The 21,959-nt window shown below is 44.1% G+C and overlaps 1 pseudogene; it reads left to right on the top strand.

Annotated features, from left to right (window-relative positions):
* The window catches only part of LOC139155975 (uncharacterized), an 86,519-nt pseudogene extending 68,059 nt beyond the window's left edge, over positions 1 to 18,460 (top strand).
* Positions 18,461 to 21,959: the final 3,499 nt, after the last annotated feature.

The raw sequence follows: 21,959 nt of genomic DNA, 5'->3' as shown, positions 1-21,959 counted from the left end.
ACATGAGAAAATATTATTTTACTGAAAGAGGAGTAGATCCTTGGAACAAACTTCCAGCAGACGTGGTAGATAAATCCACAGTAACTGAATTTAAACATGCCTGGGATAAACATATATCCATCCTAAGATAAAATACAGAAAATAGTATAAGGGCAGACTAGATGGACCATGGGGTCTTTTTCTGCCGTCAGACTTCTATGTTTCTATGTTTCTATTAGAACGGCCCCCACCCTCCTTGTCTTTCGCAAACTATTCTTTTTTTTAAAAAAATTAAATTAATTTTTAACAAATTTATATTATACACAATATAAAACAGTGCATAGTGAAATGTGCCCACCACCCAGACACACACACATTCCCCACCACCAAATCGGGGGTGTTTCTTGTATAGTCCACTTGACCCAAGAGCAATATATCTGTTTACATATTATAGAGTGATTCCAATTTATTTCTTGTAGCTTGGTCTCGGATTCTGCTCGTAATATATCGTCTTACTTTGTCCCACCGTCCCATCAGTTGTCCCAACTCAGTTTCATTTTCCGAATGTATCCTTTTATCCACAATTTCAAATTGAATATGGTCCACCATGTACCTATACCAATTTTGCATTGTCCATTTTGTCGCATCCTTCCAACCAAAGGCTATTACTGCCTGAGCGCTTTCTATTTCGCAAATTACTCAAGACCCACCTTTATTGCCAAGCATGGGGGAGTTAAGATATTCCTTCCCCCTAGGCCATTACAAGTTATGCATGGTATGTTTGTGTGTATGTTTGGTTTTACTATAAGGGTTTTTAGTTGTTTTATTACTTGGATTGTTACATGCTGTTTTTTTTTATCATTGTTGTTAGCCGCCCCGAGTCTGCGGAGAGGGGCGGCATACAAATCCAATAAATAATAATAATTTTAAAAAGCCGAGCTGACAGCCAAACCTCTAGCTGGGCTGAACTGCGCTTCCTTGTCTTTTCCAAACATGCTGAACGTAAGAAATCTTTCCCTCTTCAAAACTCGGGCAGAAATGGGTGTTCGTGAGATTCCTGGATCAAAAGGAGAAAGATTTCTTACATTCAGCCAAAAGGTTCCTTCTGGTGCTTTGTCTTAGGTAGACTCTTCCGCACTCCTTAATGCCAAGAGAGAGGGGGGCATGCAAGAGAGAAGGGAGAAGGAACAAACAATGTCATTTGGCGGGCCCCAGGGAAGAGCCTTCTCTGTGGCGGCCCCGGCCCTGTGGAATCAACTCCCCCCAGAGATTAGAACGGCCCCCACCCTCCTTGTCTTTCGCAAATTACTTAAGACCCACCTATATCTCCAGGCATGGGGGAACTAAGACATCCTCCCCCAGGCGTTTATATTTTATGTTTGGTATGTATGTGCTGTATGGTTTTAATTGCTGGGGTTTTATATATGTTTTTTAATATTGGATTTGTTTTACTGCTAAATTGTTTTATTATTGTTGTGAGCCGCCCCGAGTCTTCGGAGAGGGGCGGCATGCAAGTCCAATGAATTATTATTATTATTATTATTATTATTATTATTATTAACTGCATACCCAGCTATTTTTGCCACTGAGCTTGGCTAGAAATTTGGCTGTCAGCGCTTCCTCAGGCAGCCCTCAAATGTTTCTTTCCCCTACCTCCAGAGGTGGGTCAGTGGACACAACACCAGGAACGTGATGGAGCTACACATCCAGGGGTGGGCTACTGCCCGAATGGGGGGAAACGCAGAGGGGTAGCAAAAATGGAGCTCCACCCCAGAGCACCCAATTTGCACTGAAGGATGTTGAAAGAATGCGCAGGGCATCCTTACCGGTACTGGAGTCTAGCAGCTCTGTGTGTCTGTCGGCTGGTCTCTTTAGGGGGGAAAAATATACAGCTTGAAAATACAGAAACTCTTCTCGTGAGGGCAAGGAATTAACAACTTCTCGCAGTGAGAAGAGTTTCTGTGCCATGCAAGGTTTTTTTCTGTAAAGAGACCAGCTGAGAGACACACAGAGCTGCCAAACTCCAGTACCGTTAAGACCCCTGTCTCTCACCCCACCCCTGCGCTGCTCTGTTCCGCCCTCCCTGCCACCCCCAAATTGGGTCCCACCACAAGACGGTCCCTTGTCTTACTTTCGGGGAAGCACAGTATCTACAATTATATAATCTTTCCCCAGCACTTCAATATATATTTGATGATAGTCCTTTGCATTGCTAAGAATGCTTGATTGACCCAATTAACCCCTGCTGTTCTGTTCGGGGCATATGTGACCCGAAGCCAAGTTTGAGTCCCTGTAAAAAATTTCCCCATGCATATCTGAAACTTGAAATTTCATGACTTTTCATCATTTCAGGGGTTCTCTCTATGAGAATTTTTTTTTGGGGGGTGGGGGGTTTCTTTCTTGCTGAAAAACAAAAAGTCACACTTCTTCTGTTCCCAGGTCACCCTGACCCGGACCGAAAACTCTTCATTTGAAGTGCTTATGTTTGGTCTTATGTGTTCAATTTTACTAAAGTTGGTGTGGGATTGGTAGTTTGAACATTTCTGAGTATAAGAAAAATATAAATGAACTGAAAGAAATGCTTCTTATTGGTTGTTTACAATCATAAATAAGCCCCCCCCCCCCTTGGCTGCTTGCAAACATTTTCACTTTATATTTACGTAGGCTTCAAATCCGAAATATTTTTAATATCTTATGCATTCATTTACTCATTTTAACATGGCTGATCATCATAACAATATTTGTGGGGGTAGGGGGGATTTTTTTCTGGGGGAAAAAAAAGTCACGTTTACTCTTTTCAGGTCATATAGACCCGGACCAAAATGATTTTTTTTAGGTACTTGAATTTGGTCTTTTTGAAAACATTTTGACTGGAAAACTAATTTGAACATTTATGAACATAATGATAGGAAAGATGAACTGAAAAAATTGAGGCTTATATTTTTATTTTGATCAAAAAGCCCCTCCCCCCATGTCAATTTTTTTTTTGTAAATTTATATTTTTTTAGGCTACAAATCTCTAAGGAATATTCCCCCAAAAGTTTTGATATACTAAATTGAACAATCCTAAACATAAGAAAAATAGAAATGAACTGAAAAAAATGATTCTTATTGATTTATTTTTGCCACAAAAGGGCCACCCCCCTCCCAGGCCTTGCTGTGTGCCATTATTTTCACTTTTTATATATATTTGGCTAGAAATATTTGGAATATCCTTTGAAAAGCAAGCATATTGTAGCCAGACAACTAATTGTATGAAAGAAATCCATTTTACTAAAACCAAGTATGTAAGTTTGAAATTAACAGCATAATTTTTATATCAATTGAAATAGGTCGGGAGAGACTTTTTTTTGCAAAATAAATGAATATGCATCAATTTTTCCAGTTCAAGTTTCATATCATTATGTTCAGAAATGTTCAAGCTACCAGTCCCACACCAATTTAGTAAAATACAATGCATTTTGCAGGCAAAATTATCAATAAACCTAAAATAAATTTACAAAAACGGCAGGGGGAGGCACATTTATGTGCAAAATAAACCAATAAGCATTAATTTTTTCAGTTCAATTTTCATTCCATTGTGTGCAGAAATGTTCAAACTTGTTTCCAGGTGAAAAAAGCTTTCAAAAAGACCAAATATAAGTAACTAAATGATCAATTTGCAGTCCGGGTCAAATAGACCCGGGAACATAAGATATGGGGTTTTTTTTGAACTGAACAGCAGGGTTCTATGAATCATAAATAATGTAAGCAATTAGTATTAGGGTATATTTGCTTCTTCATTGTAATATATACAGTGGTACCTCGAGATACGAGTTTAATTCGTTCCGGACCTGGGCTCTTAAGTCGAGCAGCTCTCATCTCGAACGACTTTTCCCCATAGGAATTAATGTAAATAATTTTAATTGGTTCCAGCCCTCAAAAAACTCACAAAGTTAGTCTAAATTATGGAGAAAGACATGTTTTTAATGAAGAAATGTACTTGTACATATAAATGAATAATGAAGTTTCTTTCACTTAACTTGTAAACTTTCTTAAACTTTTAAATTTACATATGTTCAACTTCTCTGCCACCCAATCCTGTAGGACAGAGGTCCCCAACCCTGTTTGCACCAGGGACCGGCTTTAAGCGATCAAGAGAGGAATGGGTGAATGAATGGACAGAGGGTGGGAAGGAAGGAAGGAAAGAGGGAAGGGACAGGAACAGAGGAAGGAAGCAAGGAAACTTATGAAGGGGGAGAGTAAGAGAGGAATGAGTGAAGGGAGGGAGGGAGGGAAGAAGGTGGGAAGGAGAAAGAAAAGAAGAAATAGAGGAAGGGAAGGTAAAAGAGAGAAAGAAAAAGAGCAAGAAAGAAAGAAAGAAAGGGGGAAGGGACAGGAACAGAGGAAGGAAGCAAGGAAACTTATGAAAGGGGAGAGTAAGAGAGGAATGAGGGGAGGGAGGGAGGGAAGAAGGTGGGAAGGAGAAAGAAAAGAAGAAATAGAGGAAGGGAAGGTAAAAGAGAGAAAGAAAAAGAGCAAGAAAGAAAGAAAGAAAGAAAGGCAACTTCAAAGAAAGGCTCACTGAGCATCTCTCACTCACCCTCTCTTTCTATCCCTCTCTTTCTCTCTCTCCCCCCTCTCTCTTTCTCTTTCTCTCCCCCTCCTGGACTCCCGCATCGCTCGCTTCTCCGGCCAGCAAGCCGGCTGCCCGGAAAAGCTTCGCGCCTTTTCAATGCCCTTCCCTGTGTTTCGGAAGCCTCCGAACGCTGTCAGAGGGGCGCGTCAGCGGCTTCCGAAGCACAGGGAAGGGCTTAAGCCGCCGCCTTTTCCCTTCCCCGTGGGAGCAAACATGCTTTGCACCTTCCTAACTCCCTCCCCCCCAGCCAAACCCCCAAAGCATGTTTGCTGCCACACGATTTAGCCAGGACAAAAGCGAAGTAACGTGGAGGATTGGGGAGCTGAAACCGGGCGGTTTCAGCTTTCCAATCCTTCACGTTACTTCGCCGCTAAATCGTGTGGCAGCGAACATGCTTTGGGGGTTTGGCTGGGGGGAAGAAGTAGCACCTTCCTAACTCCCTCCCCCCCAGCCAAACCCCCAAAGCATGTTTGCTGCCACACGATTTAGCCAGGACAGGAGCGAAGCAACGTGGAGGATTGGGGAGCTGAAACCGGGCGGTTTCAGCTTTCCAATCCTTCACGTTACTTCGCTGCTAAATCGTGTGGCAGCGAACATGCTTTGGGGGTTTGGCTGGGGGTGAGAAGTAGCACCTTCCTAACTCCCTCCCCCCCCAGCCAAACCCCCAAAGCAATCCTTCACGTTACTTCGCCGCTAACTCCTGAGGTGCGGAAGTTCGCCTTTGGCGTTTGGCTTCAGAAGCGGCGCGGCTGTTTTAAAAGGTCGCTGCCGGCCTGGGGGGGCTTTCCAGAACCCCCCCAACCCCCAACCCGGGTTCGGGTGGGGGGCTAGGAAGCCCCCCAGGCCGGCAGCGACCTTTTAAAACAGCCGCGCCGCTTCCGAGCTAACTCCTGAGGCGCGGAAGTTCGCCTTTGGCGTTTGGCTTCAGAAGCGGCGCGCCTGTTTTAAAAGGTCACTGCCGGCCTGGGGGGCTTCCTAGCCCCCCACCGAACCCGGGTTGGGGGTTGGGGGGGTTCTGGAAAGCCCCCCAGGCCGGCAGCGACCTTTTAAAACAGGCGCGCCGCTTCTGAAGCCAAACGCCAAAGGCGAACTTCCGCGCCTCAGGAGTTAGCTCGGAAGCGGCGCGGCTGTTTTAAAAGGTCGCTGCCGGGCTGGGGGGCTTCCTATCTCCCTGCTAGCCCACTCGGAATGTGAAATTCAAAACAGCGTTCGGATCCCCCCACCCCCAGCAGAAGTCAAGGACCCCCAGAGTGGGGCGGCAGGGGAGGCGACCGCCTCTCCACTCACCAAGTGCCGGGATACGAGCCGAGAAGAGCCGGGCTGGCTTACTTTCCTTCCTTTCCGCGCTGATGCAGAGCCACTTGAACAAAGCGTCACGCCCCCCCTGATGCTTTTGGCGGCAAAAGAGCCCAGCGTCGCTTCAGAAGCCGCCGAAAGCGTCAGAGGGGCGTGACGCTTTGTTCGAGTGGCTCTGCATCAGCGCGGGAAGGAAGGAAAGTAAGCCAGCCCGGCTCTTCTCGGCTCGTATCGCGGATTTGAGCTCGGGAGACGAACAAAAAATGTCTCTCCCCTCCCAGCTCTTATCTCAAGTAGCTCGTAAGTACAGCAGCTCGTATGTCGGGGTTCCACTGTACTTTTTCCCACACATCATCTCTATTTTATAAACAATTAAAGTTCTACTTTTCTTTGAATCTCAGAGACAAAGAGGATGGCAATAAGAACACTTGGGACAATTGTAAATAACAAGCAACATTGAAAAGGAAAGAAAATCAAGCAAAAAAAAAATCAAAATATTTTCCATTTCTTTCAGAAAACCATACAATTCTCCTCTCCAGCAGCTGTTAGAGAAGAGAGAGAAAAGCAGACAGGAATGCAGGCGTCTCCTTGGGAGGAAGAAAATGACTTGAATGAAAGCATCACTAAAAAAGGCTCGCAAACAAGAGAAAACATTTAAATGTACTGACATTTAAATTCTGTCACAATTTCAGTCATGAAACACCAGAGTATTCCTACAGGAGAGAAACCCTTTGAATGTCTTGACTGTGGGAAAAGTTTTAGTCAGAATTCCAGCCTGGTGCAACACCAGAGGACTCACACAGGAGAGAAACCCTTTGAATGTCCTGACTGTGGGAAAAGTTTTAGTCAGAGTTCCCACCTGGTGCAACACCAGAGGATTCATACAGGAGAGAAACCCCTTGAATGTCCTGACTGTGGGAAAAGTTTTAGTCAGAGTTCCCACCTGGTGCAACACCAGAGGATTCATACAGGAGAGAAACCCTTTGAATGTCTGACTGTGGGAAATGTTTTAGCCATAATTCCAGCCTGGTGCAACACCAGAGGACTCACACAGGAGAGAAACCCCTTGAATGTCCTGACTGTGGGAAATGTTTTAGCCATAATTCCAGCCTGGTGCAACACCAGAGGATTCATACAGGAGAGAAACCCCTTGAATGTCCTGACTGTGGGAAATGTTTTAGCCATAATTCCAGCCTGGTGCAACACCAGAGGATTCATACAGGAGAGAAACCCTTTGAATGTCCTGGCTGTGGAAAAAGTTTTAGTCAGCGTTCCCACCTGGTGCAACACCAGAGGATTCATACAGGAGAGAAACCCTTTGAATGTCCTGACTGTGGGAAAAGTTTTAGACATAATTCCACCCTTGTTACACACCAGAGGATTCACACAGGCGAGAAACCCTTTGAATGTCTTAACTGTGGGGAAAGTTTTAGTCAGAATTCCCACCTGGTGCAACACCAGAGGACTCACACAGGTGAGAAACCCTTTGACTGTATTGACTGTGGGAAAAGCTTTAGTCAGAATTCCCAACTGGTGCAACACCAGAGGACTCATACAGGAGAGAAACCCTTTGAATGTATTGACTGTGGGAAAAGTTTTAGTCAGAATTCCCACCTGGTGCAACACCAGAGGACTCACACAGGAGAGAAACCCTTTAAATGTCCTGACTGTGGGAAAAGTTTTAGATATAATTCCAACCTGGTGCAACACCAGAGGACTCACACAGGAGAGAAACCCTATGAATGTCCTTACTGTGGGAAAAGTTTTAGTCAGAATTCCAACCTGGTGAAACACCAGAGGACTCACACAGGAGAGAAACGCTTTGAATGTCCTGACTGTGGGAAAAGTTTTAGTCATAATACCAGCCTGGTGCAACACCAGAGGACTCACACAGGAGAGAAACCCTTTGAATGTCCTGAGTGTGGGAAAAGTTTTAGTCATAATACCAGCCTGGTGCAACACCAGAGGACTCACACAGGAGAGAAACCCTTTGAATGTCCTGACTGTGAGAAAAGTTTTAGTCATAATTCCAACCTGGTGACACACCAGAGGACTCACACAGGAGAGAAACCCTATGAATGTCCTTATTGTGGGAAACGTTTCAGTAACAATTCCAGCCTGGTGCAACACCAGAGGACTCACACAGGAGAGAAACCCTTTGAATGTCCTGACTGTGGGAAAAGTTTTAGACATAATTCCACACTCGTTACACACCAGAGGATTCACACAGGCGAGAAACCCTTTGAATGTCTTAACTGTGGGGAAAGTTTTAGTCAGAATTCCCACCTGGTGCAACACCAGAGGACTCACACAGGTGAGAAACCCTTTGAATGTATTGACTGTGGGAAAAGTTTTAGTCAGAATTCCCACCTGGTGCAACACCAGAAGACTCATACAGGAGAGAAACCCTTTGAATGTATTGACTGTGGGAAAAGTTTTAGTCGGAATTCCCACCTGGTGCAACACCAGAGGACTCACACAGGAGAGAAACCCTTTGAATGTATTGACTGTGGGAAAAGTTTTAGTCGGAATTCCCACCTGGTGCAACACCAGAGGACTCACACAGGAGAGAAACCCTTTGAATGCCCTGACTGTGGGAAAAGTTTTAATAATAATTCCCATCTCGTGATACACCAGAGGACTCACACAGGAGAGAAACCCTTTGAATGCCCTGACTGTGGGAAATGTTTTAGCGATCATTCCAACCTGGTGCAACACCAGAGGACACACAGGAGAGAAACCCTTTGAATGTATTGACTGTGGGAAAAGTTTTAGTCAGAATTCCCACCTGGTGCAACACCAGAGGACTCACACAGGAGAGAAACCCTTTAAATGTCCTGACTGTGGGAAAAGTTTTAGATATAATTCCAACCTGGTGAAACACCAGAGGACTCACACAGGAGAGAAACCCTATGAATGTCCTTACTGTGGGAAAAGTTTTAGTCAGAATTCCAACCTGGTGAAACACCAGAGGACTCACACAGGAGAGAAACCCTTTGAATGTCCTGACTGTGGGAAAAGTTTTAGTCATAATACCAGCCTGGTGCAATACCAGAGGACTCACACAGGAGAGAAACCCTTTGAATGTCCTGAGTGTGGGAAATGTTTTAGTCATAATACCAGCCTGGTGCAACACCAGAGGACTCACACAGGAGAGAAACCCTTTGAATGTCCTGACTGTGAGAAAAGTTTTAGTCATAATTCCAACCTGGTGACACACCAGAGGACTCACACAGGAGAGAAACCCTATGAATGTCCTTATTGTGGGAAACGTTTCAGTAACAATTCCAGCCTGGTGCAACACCAGAGGACTCACACAGGAGAGAAACCCTTTGAATGCCCTGACTGTGGGAAAAGTTTTAGTCATAGTTCCAGCCTGGTGAAACACCAGAGGACTCACACAGGAGAGAAACCCTTTGAATGTACTGACTGTGGGAAAGGTTTTATTAGTAATTCCTACCTGGTGAGACATCAAAGGACTCATACAGGAGATAAACCCTTCGAATGTCCCGATTGTGGTAAGGGTTTCAGTCGTAATTCCCATCTCGTGATACACCAGAGGACTCACACAGGAGAGAAACACCTTTAATGTCCTGATTGTTGAAAAGCTTTTAGTCATTATTCCAGTCTGGTGAAACACCAGAGGACTCATACAGGAGAGAATGAACCTCCTCATTGTGGGAAAGGTTTCAGTCATAATTCACATGTCTTGATACACCAGAGATGTTAAAAAAATTATGAAGGGATTAAAAATTATCTCCTGGAAACTAGAAACATAGAAACATAGAAACATAGAAGTCTGACGGCAGAAAAAGACCTCATGGTCCATCTAGTCTGCCCTTATACTATTTTCTGTATTTTATCTTAGGATGGATATATGTTTATCCCAGGCATGTTTAAATTCAGTTACTGTGGATTTATCTACCACGTCTGCTGGAAGTTTGTTCCAAGGATCTACTACTCTTTCAGTAAAATAATATTTTCTCATGTTGCTTTTGATCTTTCCCCCAACTAACTTCAGATTGTGTCCCCTTGTTCTTGTGTTCACTTTCCTATTAAAAACACTTCCCTCCTGGACCTTATTTAACCCTTTAATATATTTAAATGTTTCGATCATGTCCCCCCTTTTCCTTCTGTCCTCCAGACTATACAGATTGAGTTCATGAAGTCTTTCCTGATACGTTTTATGCTTAAGACCTTCCACCATTCTTGTAGCCCGTCTTTGGACCCGTTCAATTTTGTCAATATCTTTTTGTAGGTGAGGTCTCCAGAACTGAACACAGTATTCCAAATGTGGTCTCACCAGCATTCTATATAGTGGGATCATAATCTCCCTCTTCCTGCTTGTTATACCTCTAGCTATGCAGCCAAGCATCCTACTTGCTTTCCCTACCGCCTGACTGCACTGTTCACCCATTTTGAGACTGTCAGAAATCACTACCCCTAAATCCTTTTCTTTTGAAGTATTTGCCAACACTGAACTGCCAATACAATACTCAGATTGAGGATTCCTTTTCCCCAAGTGCATTATTTTACATTTGGAAACATTAAACTGCAGTTTCCATTGCTTAGACCATTTATCTAGTAAAGCTAAATCATTTACCATATTACAGACGCCTCCAGGAATATCAACCCTATTGCACACTTTAGAGTCATCGGCAAATAGGCAAACCTTCCCTACCAAACCTTCCCCTATGTCACTCACAAATATATTAAAAAGAATAGGACCCAGAACAGACCCTTGTGGCACACCGCTTGTAACCTGACTCTGCTCAGAATACTCGCCATTAACAATAACTCTGATGTCTACGCTTCAGCCAGCTGCAAATCCATTGAACTATCCAGGGATTAAGTCCAATCTTCACTAATTTATCTATCAGCTCTTTATGTGGAACCGTATCAAAGGCTTTGCTGAAGTCCAGGTAGGCAATATCCACGGCACCAGCTTCATCCAACACCTTTGTGACATAGTCAAAGAAATCAATGAGATTAGTCTGACATGATTTGCCTTCAGTAAAGCCATGCTGATTTGGGTCCGATAAGTTATTGTTTTTTAGGTGCTGATTTATCCTCTTTTTGAGTAGAGTCTCCATTATTTTAACTACAACTGATGTCAAGCTAACTGGCCTGTAGTTACCAGCTTCTTCTCTACTGCCCTTCTTGTGAATAGCCTTATTTATCTTTAATCGTTCAAGTTCTTCTAAGACATCGGCTTCTAAGATCACTGGAGCTGAATCCCTACAGCTGGAAGCAATGCTATATCCCTCTATAGTATTATTTTTTAAGGTGTCTTTTGAGAAAACTGAACAGAAGTAGCTATTGAAATGGTCAGCGATCTCCTTATTCCCATTAATGCATGTATTATTCCCGGTACTAAGCTTTGTGATGCCGCAGTTTTTCTTCTTCTTATCATTAATATATCTGAAGAAGGTTTTATCCCCCTTCTTTACAGATTTGGCAATTTCTTCCTCTTTTGCGGCTTTAGCAGCATATATTATCTGTTTCGCCTCCTTCTGTCTCATTTTATATACCTCCCTATCAGCTATACTTCCAGACTCTTTATACCTCCTATAGGCAGCCTTTTTTTCATTGACTATAGCCCTTACATCATTGCTAAACCATAGCGGTTTCTTCTTCCTTTTACCTTTAGTTATTTGTCTTACATACAGTCCAGTGGCTTTTAAGATGGCCTTTTTTAATACAGTCCACTGGATGCTCGCTCCTGCCATTTTATCCCTCCCCTTTAATTCATTATCTAAATATTCTCCCATTGCATTAAAATTTGTTTTTCTGAAATCCAATACTTTGATTGCATTATAGGATTGCTCACAATGAGTTTTTACATCAAACCACAAACATAGATGGTCACTGCAACCTAAATTTTCTCCCACCTTGACATCTGAAACCCAATTCCCATTCGTAAAAACTAAATCTAGAATATTCTCCCCTCTAGTTGGTGTCTTAACCAGCTGTGCCAGAGCGGCTCCTGTAAAGGCCTCTACTATATTCTTACTTTTGCATGTAAGGGCACTGGGGATATTCCAGTCAACATCAGGCATGTTGAAATCACCCATAATCACAATATCTCCCTTTACTGCCATTTGGGTAATTTCATCCAACTACTGGTGAAAAGAAAGTGGAAATGAAGTTGGCATATAAAGATTATACAGAATACATAATGAGGGGGAAAGAAGATGAAGAAAAAGAAAACCAAGGATGAAAAGGAAACAGAAAACAAAGAACAGACTTATAACAACATTGGGATTTATAGCGACAAGAAAAATGAAAAGAGAATTGAAAATAATAAACAGACTGATGATTACACTGGCATCTTCAGTGATATGAAAAGAGCAAGAGGGGATAATTGAGTTCAGTGGAAGCAATGTAAAAATAAGAGGGGTAATAGGGAGAAGAAATTAGGAAAAGGTAAGTATAGATCAGTATTTCCCAACCTTTTTTGAGCCACGGCACATTAGTCATATTTTCAAAATCCTGGGGAACACTGAACGGGGGGATGGGGGGCGTGGGGGGGCTAAAGAAAAGTTTGGAGAAAAAAAAATCTCTTCCTCCATTTCACTCTATTTCTCCCTCCCTCTTTCTCTTCCCTTCTTTCTCTCTCTCCATCCCTCTTTGTTTCTTCCTCTCTTTTTTGCTCTCTTTCTCTCTCCCTCCTTCCCTCCCTCTATGTCTCTCTCCCTTGCTCTCTCTCTGCCTCTCTTGCTATCTCTCTTTCATTTTCTTTCTCTCTATCTCTTTCTCTCTCTTTCTCTGTCTCTCTCTCTGTCTCTCTTGCTATCTCTTTCTCTCTCTCTTTCTCTGTCTCTCTTTCTCTCTCTTGCTATCTCTCTCTCTCTTTCTGTGTCTCTTGCTATCTCTCTTTCTCGCTCTCTATCTTTCTTTCTCTGTCTCTCTGTCTCTCTTGCTATCTCTCTCTCTCTCTATCTCTCTCTCTCTCGCTATCTCTTTCTCTCTCTCTTGCTATCTCTTTCTTTCTTTTTCTCTCTCTCTTGCTATGTCTCTCTTTCTCAGGCGGGGGGGGGGGGCGCGGGGCGGCTAAAGAAAAGTTTGGACAAAAAAATATATCTTCCTCCATTTCACTCTATTTCTCCCTCCCTCTTTCCTCCCTCCCTCTTTCCATTGTATCTCTCCCTCCCTCTTTCCTCCCTCCCTCTTTCCTTTCTATCTATTTTCTTTCTATCTCTCCCTCCCTCTTTCCTCCCCTCCCTCTTTCCTTTCTATCCCTCCCTCTTTCCTTTCTATCCTTCTCTCCGTCCCTCAGCAGCGGCAAAGAAGAAGGAAGGCAGGCTGCAGAGGGCACCGAGGACAAGAGCGCTCGCCCTCTGACTTCCCTCCCTCGCTGCTGAAGGGACGAGCACGGGCACGAGTGCGCGCGCGAGTCCGCCGCGGGCCCGCTGCAAGAAGTTTTTGTTTGTTTTTTTCCTTCCCCCGCCTCACGGGAGAGAGAGAGAGAGAAAGAAAGAGCGCAGCCAGGGAAAGCGGCCTCGAGCCGAGTGTGAACTGCAGGATGCGGCAAAGGACTCCTTGCCAACCAAAAAGGGGGTGGGGGTGGTGAAGGCAAAGCCTGGGAGGCGGGGAAGGGAAGAGCGGGAGACCCCCAGACAGAACGGCTGAGGGGAAGGAAAGACGGAAGGAGGGAGGGATTGAGAAGCAAAGCCAGGGAGGGCTGAGAGAAAAGGGGAGCGGCGCGCACGAGAGAGGGGAGGGGTGGGCATTCCCGAAACGGACGGAGAAAGCCCTCTCTCGCAGCGAAAGCGCTCCCAGCCAGGGGGGCTGCGAGGGAGGGCATTCTCGGTCCGTTTCGGGAAAGCCCGCACCGGCAGCGCCCCGTCCAGCTGGAGCTTCCCTAGGAGCTCCGCGGCACACCTGGTTGTGTCTCGCGGCACACTAGTGTGCTGCGGCACACCGGTTGGGAAATGCTGGTATAGATTATGCAAACAATTTACATAAAAGGAAGGAAAGAAAATTGGAAGGAAAGGAATTATTGGTATAGCAAGAAGAGAAAGAAAAAGTTAAGAGAAGAAGTGGGGAAAGGGAAAATATATAAGTAATGGAATTTGGGACAGCTCAAAAGAGAATGGATGATTGAGGAAATTAAGAGCAGTAAAACAAAATCAATTTGAGCATGCGAACAAACCTGGTAGAGTGGTTATCCTATAAATTGAGGAAAGAAAGGGGGAAAAAACCTGATCCAACAATTAACAGATAAGAATGAAATAACACATTATCAATTAGAAAAAAAGAAAGAGATAGCACTAGAATATTATAAAGAATTATATAATATAGATATTATTAAAGAAGAAGATATATTAACTTACTTGGAGACATGTAAAATTAAATTTATAAGTAAAGAAGATAAAGAAATGTTGAATAAAGAAATAACTAAAGAAGAACTAGAAAAACTAATTATGAAACAGAATAACAATAAAACACCAGGTCCAGATGGGCTCCCAATTGAATTTTATAAAGCAACGTTCCACATAATGGGAGAATTATTATTAGAAATTTACAACAATATGTTAAAAATGGTGAATGGCCGCCATCATGGCAAGAAGCCAATATAACATTGATACACAAAGAAGAAACAGATGCAAACTATATTAAAAATTACAGACCAATATATCTACTAAACGTAGATTATAAAATATACAGTGATCCTTCGATTTTCGTAGGGGTTACGTTCCAAGACCTCCCGCGAAAATCGATTTTCCGCGATGTAGCGGCGCGGAAGTAAAAACACCATCTGCGCATGCGCGCCGCTTTTCCATGGCCGCGCAAAGGCAGGTGGAGGCGGGGAGCGACGAAAGTTCAGAGGCTGGCAATGCTTGTTTTTAATGTCGGCCACCCCCCCAGCGCCTCCGGCCTCCTCGCCGCTCCCCCCGCCCGCCCGATTCGCCCCTCTCTCCGGCTTTCTTGGGGCACGAGTCCTCCTGCAGCAGCGCTGGCGGCAATGGCTTCTCGGATTTTAGAATGCCCGCCTCCTTCCTTCCCTCCCTCCTTCCCTCCCTCCCTCGTTCCCTCCTTCCCTCCCTCCTTCCTTCCCTCCCTCCTTCCTTCCCTCCTTCCCTCCTTCCTTCCCTCCTTCCCTCCTTCCTTCCCTCCTTCCTCACCTCCTCACCTCCTTCCTTCCCTCCTTCCCTCCTTCCTTCCCTCCCTCCCTCCTTCCTTCCTTCCCTCCCTCCTTCCCTCCCTCCTTCCCTCCCTCCCTCCTTCCCTCCCTCCTTCCCTCCCTCCTTCCTTCCCTCCTTCCTTCCCTCCTTCCTTCCCTCCCTCCTTCCTTCCTTCCTTCCCTCCCTCCTTCCCTCCCTCCCTCCTTCCCTCCCTCCCTCCTTCCCTCCCTCCTTCCTTCCCTCCTTCCCTCCTTCCTTCCCTCCTTCCTTCCCTCCCTCCTTCCTTCCCTCCTTCCCTCCCTCCTTCCTTCCCTCCCTCCCTCCTTTCTTAAAAAGCACTTAAATAATGACAGAATAAAAATCCCCAGCCCTCACCTGTGTTTGAATTTCATTCACTCAGTCATTCATTCATTCTTCTGTATGCCACTCAGTCCCAACACTTTTAACCTATAAATTACCTTTTACCATCCCCTTAATTACCATTTCCCCTTCCCATTACCTCTACCTGTACCTGTACACATTGAATAAGACACTTAAGTTATAAATGATAACAATACTTATTTACATTGGGGGGGGGGGGTTAGCATAACTAGGATAACTCGGGATCTTCATCGAGCAGAAGCCGGGGGACAGCTGCGAGCGGGAGCCCCAGGAGGGAAGTACCGGCAGCGCCCCGCCCAGCTGTCGGCGGCAAATGTCCTTTGTGGCCCGGTGGGAGGGGGGGGCTGCAGCGGCCGCAGGCAGTCGCAGGGAGATGGCGGCGGCGAGAGGGAGCTCCAGCTGGGCTGGGGGTTCGGGGGGGCCATGAACGCCGCCCGGAGCCAATGGCTTCTTTTGGGCTTACTTGAATTCCTGCTGCTGGTAAGCGCGCGCGGGCGGCCGGGTGGGAAGGGCGAGGCGCGAGGGGGAGGCAAGTGGAGAAGCGGAGAGAGAGAGAAGTGGACCAAAAGAAAGAAAAGGGAAAGAGAGGGAGGGAAAGAGAAATGGAGAGGAAGGAGGGAGGGAGGGGAGGGAGGGAGAGAAGGAAGGAAGAGAAAGGAGGGTAGAAAGAGGGAGAGAGAGAGGAGAGAGAAAGGAAGAAGAGAGATAGAAAGGAAGAGAGAGAAAGAAAGAGGGATAGAAAGAGAGAGAGAGTGAGAGATGCTCAGTGAGCCTTTCTTTGAAGTTGCCTTTCTTTCTCTCTTTCTCTTGCTCTCTTGCTCTCTTGCTCTTTCATTCTTTTTTCTTTCTCTTGCTTTCTTTCTTTCTCTTGCTTTCTCTCCTTCCTTCTCTCCTTCCATTTCTTTCATTCCCCCTCTCTATTTTTATTTCTCTTTCATTCTTTCTTTTTCTCTTTCTTGCTTTCTTTCTTGCTCTTTTTCTTTCTCTCTTTTACCTTCCCTTCCTCTATTTCTTCTTTTCTTTCTCCTTCCTACCTTCTTCCCTCCCTCCCTTCCTTCAGTCCTTCCTCTCTTACTCTCCCCTTTCATAAGTTTCCTTGCTTCCTTCCTCTGTTCCTGTCCCTTCCCCCTTTCTTTCTTTCTTTCTTTCCTTCCTTCCTTCCCTCCCTCTATTTCTTGCTTTCCTTCTCCTTCCTCCCTTGTTTCCTCCCTCATTCCCTTCTTTCACTCCTTCTTCTCTTACTCTCCCCTTTCACACCTTTCCTTGCTTTCTTTGCACCCTTCCTCTGTTCCTGTCCCTTCCCTCTTTCCTTCCTTCCTTCCCACACTCCGTCCATTCATTCACCCATTCCTCTCTTGATCGCCCCTTTTACCATTCCTTCCTTCCTTCCGATGTGGGCCTGGGCCAACAGAGTAGTTTGCTTTTGCACCCGGTCTCGAGCTCCCTTGGTGCCAACCCGGCCCTCCCCACTTCAGAGAGGATTCACACAGGCGAGAAACCCTTTGAATGTCTTAACTGTGGGGAAAGTTTTAGTCAGAATTCCCACCTGGTGCAACACCAGAAGACTCATACAGGAGAGAAACCCTTTGAATGTATTGACTGTGGGAAATGTTTTAGTCAGAATTCCCACCTGGTGCAACACCAGAAGACTCATACAGGAGAGAAACCCTTTGAATGTATTGACTGTGGGAAATGTTTTAGCGATCATTCCAACCTGGTGCAACACCAGAGGACACACAGGAGAGAAACCCTTTGAATGTATTGACTGTGGGAAAAGTTTTAGTCAGAATTCCCACCTGGTGCAACACCAGAAGACTCATACAGGAGAGAAACCCTTTGAATGTATTGACTGTGGGAAATGTTTTAGCGATCATTCCAACCTGGTGCAACACCAGAGGACACACAGGAGAGAAACCCTTTGAATGTATTGACTGTGGGAAAAGTTTTAGTCAGAATTCCCACCTGGTGCAACACCAGAGGACTCACACAGGAGAGAAACCCTTTAAATGTCCTGACTGTGGGAAAAGTTTTAGATATAATTCCAACCTGGTGAAACACCAGAGGACTCACACAGGAGAGAAACCCTATGAATGTCCTTACTGTGGGAAAAGTTTTAGTCAGAATTCCAACCTGGTGAAACACCAGAGGACTCACACAGGAGAGAAACCCTTTGAATGTCCTGACTGTGGGAAAAGTTTTAGTCATAATACCAGCCTGGTGCAATACCAGAGGACTCACACAGGAGAGAAACCCTTTGAATGCCCTGACTGTGGGAAAAGTTTTAATAATAATTCCCATCTCGTGATACACCAGAGGACTCACACAGGAGAGAAACCCTTTGAATGCCCTGACTGTGGGAAATGTTTTAGCGATCATTCCAACCTGGTGCAACACCAGAGGACTCACAAAGGAGAGAAACCCTTTGAATATCCTGACTGTGGGAAAAGTTTTAGTCATAATACCAGCCTGGTGCAACACCAGAGGACTCACACAGGAGAGAAACACTTTGAATGTCCTCACTGTGGGAAAAGTTTTAGTCATAGTTCCAGCCTGGTGAAACACCAGAGGACTCACACAGGAGAGAAACCCTTTGAATGTACTGACTGTGGGAAAGGTTTTAGTAGTAATTCCTACCTGGTGAGACATCAAAGGACTCATACAGGAGATAAACCCTTCGAATGTCCTGATTGTGGTAAGGGTTTCAGTCGTAATTCCCATCTCGTGATACACCAGAGGACTCACACAGGAGAGAAACACTTTTAATGTCCTGATTGTTGAAAAGCTTTTAGTCATTATTCCAGTCTGGTGAAACACCAGAGGACTCATACAGGAGAGAATGAACCTCCTCATTGTGGGAAAGGTTTCAGTCATAATTCACATGTCTTGATACACCAGAGATGTTAAAAAAATTATGAAGGGATTAAAAATTATCTCCTGGAAACTAGAAACATAGAAACATAGAAACATAGAAGTCTGACGGCAGAAAAAGACCTCATGGTCCATCTAGTCTGCCCTTATACTATTTTCTGTATTTTATCTTAGGATGGATATATGTTTATCCCAGGCATGTTTAAATTCAGTTACTGTGGATTTATCTACCACGTCTGCTGGAAGTTTGTTCCAAGGATCTACTACTCTTTCAGTAAAATAATATTTTCTCATGTTGCTTTTGATCTTTCCCCCAACTAACTTCAGATTGTGTCCCCTTGTTCTTGTGTTCACTTTCCTATTAAAAACACTTCCCTCCTGGACCTTATTTAACCCTTTAATATATTTAAATGTTTCGATCATGTCCCCTCTTTTCCTTCTGTCCTCCAGACTATACAGATTGAGTTCATTAAGTCTTTCCTGATACGTTTTATGCTTAAGACCTTCCACCATTCTTGTAGCCCGTCTTTGGACCCGTTCAATTTTGTCAATATCTTTTTGTAGGTGAGGTCTCCAGAACTGAACACAGTATTCCAAATGTGGTCTCACCAGCATTCTATATAGTGGGATCATAATCTCCCTCTTCCTGCTTGTTATACCTCTAGCTATGCAGCCAAGCATCCTACTTGCTTTCCCTACCGCCTGACTGCACTGTTCACCCATTTTGAGACTGTCAGAAATCACTACGCCTAAATCCTTTTCTTTTGAAGTATTTGCCAACACTGAACTGCCAATACAATACTCAGATTGAGGATTCCTTTTCCCCAAGTGCATTATTTTACATTTGGAAACATTAAACTGCAGTTTCCATTGCTTAGACCATTTATCTAGTAAAGCTAAATCATTTACCATATTACAGACGCCTCCAGGAATATCAACACTATTGCACACTTTAGAGTCATCGGCAAATAGGCAAACCTTCCCTACCAAACCTTCCCCTATGTCACTCACAAATATATTAAAAAGAATAGGACCCAGAACAGACCCTTGTGGCACACCGCTTGTAACCTGACTCTGCTCAGAATACTCGCCATTAACAATAACTCTCTGATGTCTACGCTTCAGCCAGCTGCAAATCCATTGAACTATCCAGGGATTAAGTCCAATCTTCACTAATTTATCTATCAGCTCTTTATGTGGAACCGTATCAAAGGCTTTGCTGAAGTCCAGGTAGGCAATATCCACGGCACCACCTTCATCCAACACCTTTGTGACATAGTCAAAGAAATCAATGAGATTAGTCTGACATGATTTGCCTTCAGTAAAGCCATGCTGATTTGGGTCCGATAAGTTATTGTTTTTTAGGTGCTGATTTATCCTCTTTTTGAGTAGAGTCTCCATCATTTTAACTACAACTGATGTCAAGCTAACTGGCCTGTAGTTACCAGCTTCTTCTCTACTGCCCTTCTTGTGAATAGCCTTATTTATCTTTAATCGTTCAAGTTCTTCTAAGACATCGGCTTCTAAGATCACTGGAGCTGAATCCCTACAGCTGGAAGCAATGCTATATCCCTCTATAGTATTATTTTTTAAGGTGTCTTTTGAGAAAACTGAACAGAAGTAGCTATTGAAATGGTCAGCGATCTCCTTATTCCCATTAATGCATGTATTATTCCCGGTACTAAGCTTTGTGATGCCGCAGTTTTTCTTCTTATCATTAATATATCTGAAGAAGGTTTTATCCCCCTTCTTTACAGATTTGGCAATTTCTTCCTCTTTTGAGGCTTTAGCAGCATATATTATCTGTTTCGCCTCCTTCTGTCTCATTTTATATACCTCCCTATCAGCTATACTTCCAGACTCTTTATACCTCCTATAGGCAGCCTTTTTTTCATTGACTATAGCCCTTACATCATTGCTAAACCATAGCGGTTTCTTCTTCCTTTTACCTTTAGTTATTTGTCTTACATACAGTCCAGTGGCTTTTAAGATGGCCTTTTTTAATACAGTCCACTGGATGCTCGCTCCTGCCATTTTATCCCTCCCCTTTAATTCATTATCTAAATATTCTCCCATTGCATTAAAATTTGTTTTTCTGAAATCCAATACTTTGATTGCATTATAGGATTGCTCACAATGAGTTTTTACATCAAACCACAAACATAGATGGTCACTGCAACCTAAATTTTCTCCCACCTTGACATCTGAAACCCAATTCCCATTCGTAAAAACTAAATCTAGAATATTCTCCCCTCTAGTTGGTGTCTTAACCAGCTGTGCCAGAGCTGCTCCTGTAAAGGCCTCTACTATATTCTTACTTTTGCATGTAAGGGCACTGGGGATATTCCAGTCAACATCAGGCATGTTGAAATCACCCATAATCACAATATCTCCCTTTACTGCCATTTGGGTAATTTCATCCAACTACTGGTGAAAAGAAAGTGGAAATGAAGTTGGCATATAAAGATTATACAGAATACATAATTAGGGGAAAAGAAGATGAAGAAAAAGAGAACCAAGGATGAAAAGGAAACAGAAAACAAAGAACAGAGTGATAACAACATTGGAATTTATAGCGACAAGAAAAATGAAAAGAGAATTGAAAATAATAAACAGACTGATGATTACACTGGCATCTACAGTGATATGAAAAGAGCAAGAGGGGATAATTGAGTTCAGTGGAAGCAATGTAAAAATAAGAGGGGTAATAGGGAGAAGAAATTAGGAAAAGGTAAGTATAGATCAGTATTTCCCAACCTTTTTTGAGCCACATCACATTAGTCATATTTTCAAAATCCTGGGGAACACTGAACGGGGGGATGGGGGGGCGTGGGGGGGCTAAAGAAAAGTTTGGAGAAAAAAAATCTCTTCCTCCATTTCACTCTATTTCTCCCTCCCTCTTTCTCTTCCCTTCTTTCTCTCTCTCCATCCCTCTTTGTTTCTTCCTCTCTTTTTTGCTCTCTTTCTCTCTCCCTCCTTCCCTCCCTCTATGTCTCTCTCCCTTGCTCTCTCTCTGCCTCTCTTGCTATCTTTCATTCTCTTTCTTTCTCTCTATCTCTTTCTCTCTCTTTCTCTGTCTCTCTCTCTGTCTCTCTTGCTATCTCTTTCTCTCTTTCTCTGTCTCTCTCTCTTTCTCTCTCTTGCTATCTCTCTCTCTCTTTCTGTGTCTCTTGCTATCTCTCTTTCTCGCTCTCTATCTTTCTCTCTTTCTCTGTCTCTCTCTGTCTCTCTTGCTATCTCTCTCTCTCTCTCTCTCTCTCGCTATCTCTTTCTCTCTCTCTTGCTATCTCTTTCTTTCTTTTTCTCTCTCTCTTGCTATGTCTCTCTTTCTCTCTCAGGCGGGGGGGGGGGGCGCGGGGCGGCTAAAGAAAAGTTTGGACAAAAAATATATCTTCCTCCATTTCACTCTATTTCTCCCTCCCTCTTTCCTCCCTCCCTCTTTCCTCCCTCCCTCTTTCCATTGTATCTCTCCCTCCCTCTTTCCTTTCTATCTCTCCCTCCCTCTTTCCTCCCTCCCTCTTTCCTTTCTATCTATTTTCTTTCTATCTCTCCCTCCCTCTTTCCTCCCTCCCTCTTTCCTTTCTATCCCTCCCTCTTTCCTTTCTATCCTTCTCTCCGTCCCTCAGCAGCGGCAAAGAAGAAGGAAGGCAGGCTGCAGAGGGCACCGAGGACAAGAGCGCTCGCCCTCT

This window comes from Erythrolamprus reginae, unplaced genomic scaffold (assembly GCF_031021105.1).
Source record: "Erythrolamprus reginae isolate rEryReg1 unplaced genomic scaffold, rEryReg1.hap1 scaffold_181, whole genome shotgun sequence".
Classification (NCBI taxonomy): Eukaryota; Metazoa; Chordata; class Lepidosauria; order Squamata; family Dipsadidae; genus Erythrolamprus; species Erythrolamprus reginae.
The sequence above is the reverse complement of the archived record's forward strand: the minus strand, read 5'-3'. Positions and strand labels throughout refer to the sequence as shown.